This window comes from Macaca nemestrina, chromosome 11 (assembly GCF_043159975.1).
Source record: "Macaca nemestrina isolate mMacNem1 chromosome 11, mMacNem.hap1, whole genome shotgun sequence".
Taxonomy (NCBI): Eukaryota; Metazoa; Chordata; class Mammalia; order Primates; family Cercopithecidae; genus Macaca; species Macaca nemestrina.
In genome coordinates, this window is record NC_092135.1 from 138,720,559 (window position 1) to 138,730,655 (window position 10,097).

Here is a 10,097-nt window from a genome sequence, read left to right on the forward strand (position 1 = left end):
TTGAATCTACCTATGACCTGGAAGCCGTCTCACCCCACCCCTCCAGAGGTCCCACCTTTCCAGACCAAAACAGTGTAAACCTCGCATGTATTGATCGATGTCTGCCTGTAACTTCTGCCCTCCTAAAATTTACAAAATCAAGCTGTGAAGCAACCACCTGGGCATATGTTCTCAGGACTTCCAGAGGCTGTGTCCCAGACCATGATCTTGACCCTTGGCAAAGTAACTTTCCAAATTGATTGAGACTTGTCTTAGATACTTTTTGGTTTACACTCTATGGCCCCCCACAGCTACTGTGTTACCTGTTAATCAAAATTAGTGACGGACACAGGAGTCTCAATTGATCAAGTTTTATTAAGCCAGAGCTTGAGGGTGTTTTGGGGAAAAACACAAGTCACAGACATATCTGTGTCCAATGTTATCCAAATAGGTTTTCAGGAGGTCTTTGTTCTGTACCCAGGAAGATAAGCATCCTCAGCATGGAACCTGGCAGACTAGTTTTAGGAGCTAGACATAGAGTGCAGACCTAAAGTTACAATGGACACGTCCTTGTTTTATAAGCAGATAGGCACCCTTGAAAGGTTGCAAGGTTTCAAGATGTCAGGAGTCTTTGCTTTCTGTGGCGGTCTGGCTAATGGATAATGCTTTGGCACAAGACTGTAAAGTGATTGTTTATTTGGGTAAAAGATGGCAGCGTTGTGTGATTGTCTCCATGTTTAACCTTCCCTCTGGCATAACAAGTTTGGAGGTCCTGACATGTTCTATTTTCCTCACATACTCTGTCTTGGAATTAGAATGACTGCTGGAGTGTGTCTTGCTCCCGGGGCGAGTAGCCGTGGCTCCCCTTCATACCTGAGGTTCAACTGCCACCAAACAACCCTTCCTGGTGGCCCAGCATCCCCAGCTGAGCTGTGAACAGCTGTTACACCCTTTCCCATGGGGCAAACAGTGGTGAAGTGGCTCTACCTCTCCCTCCCCCTCCCCAACACCCCCAGGGCTGAGCTGAAACTGCACACTCCCTCCTGGGGAAAGAGCGCTTAGGCAAAACCGCTTGTCTGCCTCTCTCAGCTGTGGCTGGACCCTTCCCGGAGGGGTCCCTTGGCTGGAGCTGAAGCCACACACTCCCACCTGGGGCAATGACACTTTGACAGTGGCTCCATATACCTCTCTTGGTCGTGGTCGCACCCTGCCCCATAGAACTGGAACAGAAGCTGCACACTGCTTTCCAAGGATACAGGGCTCCCAGTCACTGCTGAGCCCTGCCCCTCAATACAACTCCAGGCACCCCAGGGAAACAGTGCCCTGGCTACCCAGAGCAGTCACAACTCCCTAGTGCCTATGCTGAAGTAATGCCCTGACTCCCAGGAAATGATGGTGTTGCCACCTGGGGTGGTCACACACCCTAGTACCTAAGCTGCAGTAGTGCCCTGCTTCCCAGGGAAATGGTGTCTGGGTTGCACAGAGACCTTCAGGACTCAGTTAAAATGGTACATTTCTCCCTGGGGAATCAGTGCCCTGGCCAAGAGGAACAGCTGCACATCCCTGGGGGAGCTGATGTAGTACTCCACATCCCAGGGAAACAGCAATGACTGAACTGACACACCCGCTCTACAGGCCAAACAACTCTACTACCCTGGTCCTAAAATTCATATGGAGCCACAAGCGATGCCAAATAGCCAAAGCAATCCTGAGCAAGAGGAGCAAAGTTGGAGGCATCACACTATCTGACTTCAAAATATACCACAAAGCAGTAGTAACCACATAGCACGGTACTGGCATCAAAACACGTAAACCAATGGAACAAAATACAGAACCTAGAAATAAATTCATGTATTTACAGCCGACTGATTTTATACAAAGGCTCCAAGAACACTCACTGGGGAAGAAGTCTCTTCAAGAAGTGACGCTGGGAAAACTGGACATCCCTCTACAGAACAGCAAAGCTAGACCTCTCTAACCACATATAACAATCAAGTCAAAGGACCTCTCTAACCACATATAACAATCAAGTCAAAGTGAATTAAACTCTTAAACGCAAGACTTGAAACAATGAAATAACTAGGAGAAAGCAGGGAAATGTTACCGGACATTAGTCTGAGCAAGGATTTTCTGGAAAAGATCTCAAAAGCACAGGCAACAAACACAAAAGTAGACAAATTGGATTATATCAAACTAAAAAACTTCTGCACAGCAAAGGAAACAATCAATCGAGTGAAGAGACAGACTACTGAATGGAAGAAAAGATTTCCAAACTAATTATCCACAAGGGATAATATCTAGAATACACAAGGAACTCAAACAACTCAACAGCAAAAAACAAAAACAAAAACAATCCAATTTAAAAACGGACAAATGAGCTGAATAGAGATTGCTCAAAAGAAGACATGCAAACAGCCAACAGGAATATGAAAAAAATGCTCATGATCACCAATCATCAGAGAAATGCAAATCAAAACCACATTGAGGTATCACCCCAGTTAGAATGGCCATTATCAAAAAGGCAGAAATAACAAAGGCTGGCACAGATGCAGAGAAAGAGGAACTCATACACTGCACATGGATGCAGAGAAAGAGGAACTTATACACTAGTACAGCCATTATGGAAAAGCACCATGGAGGTTCCTCTAGAAGTACTATATCATCCAGCAATCCCACTGCTGGGTGTATACCTAATCAATGAAAATCAGTATGTCAAAGAGATATCTACAGTCCCATGCTTATTGCAGCCTTATTTACAATATCCAAAATGTTGAATCAACCTAAGTGTTCAACAACAGATAAATGGATAAGGAAACTGTGGTACACATATACAATGGAATATTATTCAGCCATTAAATAAATGAAATTATTTCATTCATGGCAGCATGGATGAGTGTGGAGGATATTATGTTAAGTGAAATAAGCCAGGCACAGAAAGACAAATACCACATGTTCTCACTCACATGTGGAAGCTAAAAGATCTCATAGAAATAGGGTAGAAAGTGGTTACTAGAGGCTGGGAAGGGTAGGGAGGAAGATGAAATGGCCAGAAGTTGGTTAACGAAGGCAAAAGTATGGCTAGATAGGAGTAAGTCCTAGTGCTCTATACCACTATAGGGTGACTATAACTAACAAGAATTTATTGTATATTTTCAAATAGCTTAGAAGAGAGGATTATGAATGATCCCAAAACAAAGAAATGATAAATGTTTGAGGTGACAGATATGCTCATTACCCTAATTTGATAATTACACATTATATACATGTATGGAACCATCACACTGTACCACATACATATGTAGAAGTATGATGTGGCCATTAAAAATAATAATGCAAGAAAAAAGAAAAAGACAAGAAAAGGAAATAAAAGGTATACAGATTAAGAAGAAAAAAATAAAACTGTCTGTGTTCACGAATTATGATTGCCTATGTAGAAAATCCCAAAGAATTAACCAAAACCAAACCAAAACACAAAGCCCTGGAACTTGTAAGTGAGATGACAAGGTCACAGACTACTGAGTTACTACAGAAAGGTCAATTGATTTTCTAAATATCTGCAATAATCAATTAAATTTTGATTCCAGACACAGCAGCTTCGAGAGGCAGTATGTGTTCTGGGCAGCCACCAGGGCCCCCGCCACCCACACCGGGGTTCCTGGGCCAGGCTGTGCTCCCTCAGGCAGCTCCAGGCACTCCGAGGCCTTCTACCAGCACTTTGGTGGATGAGTTGGAGTCACCGTTTGAGGCCTGCTTTGCTTGTCTGGTGAGTCAGGATTGTCGATGGCACTGATCAGGAAGAAATGCCAACTGGTGTTGATGAGTGTATCCAGAAGTTTCTGGCCGTTGTAAGACAGAACGTTTTTTCCTAGAAAAAAAGACTGTTAAATTATCTGATTAAAAAAAAAAAAAAAAAAACAGAGCAAGTTGTCAAAGAGTTCATCACGTTGACTCATTTCCTGATGTGAATACTTGAATAACAATGCAAGATGTCTCGGAATTAAGGAATGAGTTACAGCGGAAAGGCGCACTGGCCCAGAAGCACTTGACAAAGCTGAGGCATTGGCAGCAGGAGCTGGAGGACAGCAGCGTCCAGCAGAAAAAAACCAGCCAGCACCCCTCAGGGCTCCTCAACTTACCTTCAGCAGCCATCTGCCAATACTACCGAGTCCTAATTAGGGAAAAGGAGTGGGGGGAAAGCAAAAAGAGAAGGCAGATAAGCTGTAAACCTGCCTTTCTTCATGACACAGGACACACAGCCTTCCTGCACAAATAACTCATCATCTTCCTGCACTCAACTTATCACCAGACCCTCAGCTGATAGAAAAATGCAAGTTAGCTCACCACAACCTTGGCATTAGCAGCACTGCACAAAGCCCTCTCCAGCACACAGCATAAGCACCATCCTGTAAAATCCCAGCAAGCCTTTGTCTCCTTGTAGTCAGCCCCTCTCTTGCTGATCTGCCCATTGCTTTCTTACAACATAGTTTCATACTTTCTCTAATAAATCTGCCTTTCTTTACCTACAACTGCTTTGGTAAATTCCTTTACCATCAGTGCCACTGGCCCCAGATACTCACTACCTATGGCCAATATCCCTGCACCTTTGAAACTGACCTGAGTGAAAGAGCAGAGGCTGTCGGCCTGAGAATTGGCTGGTGTGTGAGGTAGCTCCACACTGGGCTGTTTTTGTCTTCCTGAGCCTTGAAGGCCCCACCCGACACGTGCTGACATCCACTCCAGTTCCTGGTCTGACCTGGATGCTGCCTGGTCCCAGAAGCCTTGCCGCGCACTTTCTGCTGCATCCCTGGGCACAGGGCTTCTCTCTTCTGCTGCTCTTGCTGGCTCTCCCTCGTGGGTTGGTGCTGTGTGTCTGTCTCTGTGCCCCTCACTAACTGCACACCTATGACAGGTAGACATTATTCTTCTTAAATATACAGGGACCTTATCTTCTTTATCGCTGATACACAATGCTTATTACTCTGTGTGTGTGTGTGTTTGTGTGTGTCCGTGCATGTGCGGTATCTGGCACATGGACCTGTGATTAACAGCCTGAGGCCAACACATCCCCTCGGTGAGAATACACAGGTTAAACAAGCTCTTAAAAAGCTCTTATGAGATGACCTCAAGGTTGTTAACCTGATCATCACATGGTAATTAGAAACTCAGGCAGCTTTAGATTTTTTGATTAAAAACTTAAATAAACAGATTAAGTTTTAGGCATTCTTTCAAATGTGTTCTCAGTGAAAAGATTATTGGGAACTGTTCTACTTGGTGCTTAGTGAAAATATTTTGAATTAATGTGTGTACCAACCAGTTGTTGCCATTCTTTATTAAATTCAAAGGTTTTATGTCAAATAGAAATTTCTCAAGAAAATTTCAAACTTCAAATACAAATTACCATTTGTAATGGCACCAAAAAGTGAAATATTTAGGTATTAATCAAACAAAATATGTATGGGTTCTGTTGTAGAAAACTTCAGAATTCTGATTTGAAAGTCAAAGAAGTTCTGATGAGAGGAGAATCTGTCAATCCATGTTTGTGGACTGGAAGACTCTGTTGTCAAGATGTGAATTCTTCCCAACTTGATCTGTGGATTTAATGCAATTCCAATCAAAATCCCAGCAAACTTCTTTGAAGATCTGAACAAACAGATTTTAAGTTTATATAGAAAGTCAAAAAACTCAGAATATCCAAGGAAATATTGAAGAAGAACAAAATAGAATCTAACACTACCTGACTTCAAGACTCAAAGTTACAGTAATCACAGCAGTGGGTCCTGTTGGAAGAACAGACATACAGATCAGTGGAAAGGAACGGAGAGCAGAGAAATAGATCTTCCCAGATATTGTCAAATGATCTTCCACAAAGGAAAAAGACAATCCAATAGACAATAGATAGTCTTTCCAACAAATGGTGCTGGCACAGTGAAAAGTCCACAGGCAAAAAAAAGGAAGGAGGAAGGAAGATGAATCTAGTTACTGATCTTAACCCTTCACAAATCATAAGTCAAAATGGAACACAGGAGGAAATGTAAAAATGCCAAACTATAAAACTCCTAGAAGAAAACAGAAAACATAGTTGAAAATCTAGGTAACTTTGCATTTGGAGATGAGTTTTGTGATCTAACACCAGAAGTACAGTCTGTGAAAGAAAATCATCATAACTGGACTTTATTAAAATTGATAATTGCTCCACAAACAACATCTAAAAGAATGTAAAAACAAGACATAGATTGGGAGAAAATCTTTGCAAAACACATGAGTGACAAGAACTGGCATCCAAACTGTACAAACAGGGTTGGGTGCAGTGGCTCACACCAGTAATCCCAGCACTTTGGGAGGTTGAGGTGGGAGGAACGCTTGAGCCCAGGAATTCGAGACCAGCCTGCACAACATAGTGAGACCATCTCTACAAAAAATGAAAAATTAGCTGGCTGTGATGGCTGTGCCTGCAGTCCCAGGTACTCAGGAGGCTAAGAAGCTTAGGCTTAAGCTCAGGAGGTTGAGGCTGCACTGAGCCATAATGGCACCACTGCACTCCAGCCTGGGTGACAGAGTGAGACCCTGTCTCAAAAACAAACAAAACAGCCGGGCGTGGTGGCTCACGCCTGTAATCCCAGCACTTTGGGAGGCCGAGGCGGGCGGATCACGAGGTCAGGAGATTGAGACTATCCTGGCTAACACAGTGAAACCCCGTCTCTACTAAAAATACAAAAAATTAGCCGGGCGAGGTGGTGGGCGCCTGTAGTCCCAGCTACTGGGGAGGCTGAGGCAGGAGAATGGCGTGAACCCAGGAGGCAGAGCTTGCAGTGAGCCGAGATGGCGCCACTGCACTCCAGCCTGGGCGACAGAGCGAGAATCCGTCTCAAAAAAAACAAAAACAAAAACAAAAAAACAAAAAAAACCCCAACAAAACAAACAAAATACATGAAGAACACTCAGAACTCAGTAATGAACTCTTAAAACTCAGAAAACAAACAGCCCAATTAAAAAATGGGTAAAAAAAATCTGAATACACACCTGACCAAAATGGATACACAGATGGCAAAAATATAGGAAAGATGCTCCATACCGCGTGTTAGGAGGGAGCTGCAGACTGAAGCCGCGGTGAGAAGCCTGTGCACACCCACGGGAACGTGGGACACCCACGTGACTGATGACATTGAGGCCTGGGAGCAGCAGGAGCCCCGTGCCTGTGTCCGGCAGGAGCGCCCCATGGCAGAGCCGCCTGGGGCAGCTCGGTGTTTCTCACAGAAGTCGCCACCACCCCACACAGACCCCAGCGTCACAGTCCTTGGCGGACCCAGCTGATGGGAAAACTCCCCAGAAACAGGGTCTACGTGGAGAGGATCTAAAGAGGATGAGGGCCAAGTCCTGAGCCCTCACCCCCCTGGGGTGGCAGCCCCGGCTCCAGGCCAGCCCAGCACCCTGGTGTTCTCCCAGGCAGGCAGCTGCAAGCCCTGGACCCACCTGTTCTTCCTGAAGGTCCACAAGAGCATCAGCAGCACCATCGTGAACATTCTGTTCCGCTTCAGGTGGAAGCACCGCCTCACCTTTGCTCTGCCTTCCCAGCAAGCCGCCCATTTCTTCTACCCGGTCTGCTTCTAGGCCAGCGTGGTGGAGGGCTTCTCCAGGGGCAGGAACCCTCATTTCGATATCACGTGCCGGCACCTGAGGTTCCAGCCCACTGAGGTGAGTCCTGGGCCCTGAGACTGGGGTGTGGGAGGAGAAGGTCATGGCCCACACTCTAGATGGATGCCACCTGCACGCAGAACCCCAGGAGACCCCACAGGTGTGGAAAAGCATTCCGTCTTCCAAGAATGAGAGCCCTGCGCTTCTCTCCTGGAGAACCTGGTGCCCTGAGCAGGGAGGGGAGGTGGCTGCCGGCAGAGCGCTGGGGTGGCCATTCCTGTCCTGGAGGTTCTGGGAAGTGGTCCGTGGGGGACCCCGAGTTCAGATAGAAGGGTGGGGCTCACCTCCTCCGGGGCCTCTGGATGGACAGGCCAGAGCTCCAGAGGCCCAGGGCGATGGAACCTCTGCCTGGGTGGGGCTCAAGGCGACTCCTGCCCTTGGAGCCATTGGAGAGTCCCCAGACCAGCCGCCCTCGTGGGCACACAGGCCCTTCCCCGCCCACACGCGACACATCCTGACCTGCGACACTTTCTCCTTCACCATCCTGAGGGACCCAGCCCGGGACTTGGAGTCCGCCTTCTACAAGACGGCCTCGCCCTTTGTCCATGCCCGGAGCCTGCGACACTTCCTGGCCCGACAGCCACTGTGGCCGCAACCTCATGGCCTCGGACCTGGGCTTCGACCACAACGCGCCGCCGCCTTGTGGGGGTGCAAGCGGTGGCCCCGCGCTTCCCCCTGGTGCCATCGCCCAGCACCCGGACGAGTCCCCGGGGCTGCTGCGCCGCGCTGTGCTGGGGTCTGGATCACCTGGTGGCCTTCCCCGCCCACAGGCGCGGACTTCGCCCGGAGCCGCTGGAGCCGCGCGTGGAGCGCAGGGAGCGCGCCTAGAACGCGCTGGACCTGGCGCTCTGTGCGACCTTGAACCTCACTCTGTGGGCGCGGGTGGGCGCGCTGGGGGCCGCGGGGCTGCGGCCGGAGGTGGCGGCGCTGGGGCGCGGTGGGCGCGCACCTGCCTCCCGCATGGCGAGGCCGCGGGGCCGGGCGCGGAGTTTGACCCGCAGCTGGCGCCGCTGCAGCACGACCTGGCGCCCATCCTGGGCTACCAGCTGCGGCCAGACCTGGACCCGGCCACCCGCCGCCACGGCCGGGACCTGGCCACCCCCGAGCTGCAGTTCGCCAGGCGCCTGTACCTGACCAGTTCCCGGAGCGGGTGTGGGATCCCGGGCGCCCTGGGGGACCAGAGCCCCCGGCCAGGCTGCCTCGCGCCGCAGTCCCAGGCCCAGGGGAAAATGCGGGCCGTGTTCAGAGGAGGACGGGGGTCCTTAGGGCCCTGGAACAGAAGGCCGCGCCCTCAGCCCCTGCTACGTGGGACCCCACAGGGCGGGAGACAGTGGCCAGGAGCCGCAGCTGAACCTGCGCTGTCCCGGCTCCCTTTTCTGCGCATCCTTCCGCAGGGCGGCGAAACCTGTTTTTAGCAACTTGCTTTTCTTTCAGTCTACTTGAAAGCCATGTAGGTCGTCCATGGCAGATGCACGATTCCAAGTCATTTTGGCAGGTTTTTTTTTTTTTTCCGGGAGTTTTGTTCTTGTTGCTCAGGCTAGAGTGCAGTGGCATGATCTCGGCTCACTGCAACCTCTGCCTGTCTCAGCCTCCCGAGTAGCTGGGACTACAGGCACGCGCCACCACGCCCAGCTAATTTTTGTTTTTGTTTTGTTTTTTTTTTTTTTTTTAGTAGAGACAGGGTTTCACCATGTTGGCCAGGATGGTCCCGATCTCTTGACCTCATGGTTCGCCCGCCTCGTCCTCCTAAAGTGCGGGGATTAGAGGCCTGAGCCACCGCGCCCGGCATTTTGGCAATTTTTAATGTGGAGAAGGCTCTTTCTGCTGAGGGAACATTCCGGAGATGTTGGGAGTGTCTCATAGGCTGTGGCGAGCTGGGAAGCTGCTCTGCTGAGCCATCTGGAGTCGCAGATTTTAGCACATCTAGAGCAGATGAGCAGCTATTCCCACAAATGTTTGCGCTTCAGACAGATCACTTTTTGGATCATAAGTTTGAGTGTGGTTTTAGAGGCAAATCTATCCTGATTATGTTTGCCCTGACGTTTCCTGTACTTGTGGAGCTCATAGGAGAGACTGAAGGTGAATTCACGATTATACACAACTTACAACGTCTGTTTGTGAATTCTAACAGTGTATCTTCAACTATAAGAAAAATGAATTTCAAAACTTCTTCTGCATTATTACCTGGATACTCCAACATCTTATATGAAAATTGTGCTCATTTCTGTCAAATGCAGTGGCCCTTGCTTCAAGCCTTGTGGATTTTGTTGAGAATTTCGAGATTTTCAGAAATTCTAAGCTGGAGTAACTCTAACAGCCTCCTGGTTACTTCACGGAGAGGTGGCTGTGTCTGCTCCTCCCAGGCTCAGGTACTGACAGCTCCTGCCTGAGCACCGGGACCTCCCTCCTGGAGGGATCTATGCAGA

At 48.6% G+C, this 10,097-nt stretch overlaps 1 long non-coding RNA gene across 2 annotated transcripts; it reads right to left on the reverse strand.

Moving 5' to 3' along the window:
- Positions 1-284: 284 nt before the first annotated feature.
- On the reverse strand, positions 285-8,240 carry LOC105473781 (uncharacterized). 2 transcript variants are annotated; one of them, XR_982469.2, is made up of 4 exons: positions 7,450-8,240; positions 5,714-5,756; positions 4,594-5,567; positions 285-3,844 (listed from the first exon to the last, which is right to left on the reverse strand). It is a non-coding gene; the product is annotated as an uncharacterized lncRNA (long non-coding RNA). The 2 variants fall into 2 exon arrangements; XR_011610212.1 differs by having other exon boundaries at positions 4,594-5,619.
- Between the last annotated feature and the right edge of the window lie 1,857 nt (positions 8,241-10,097).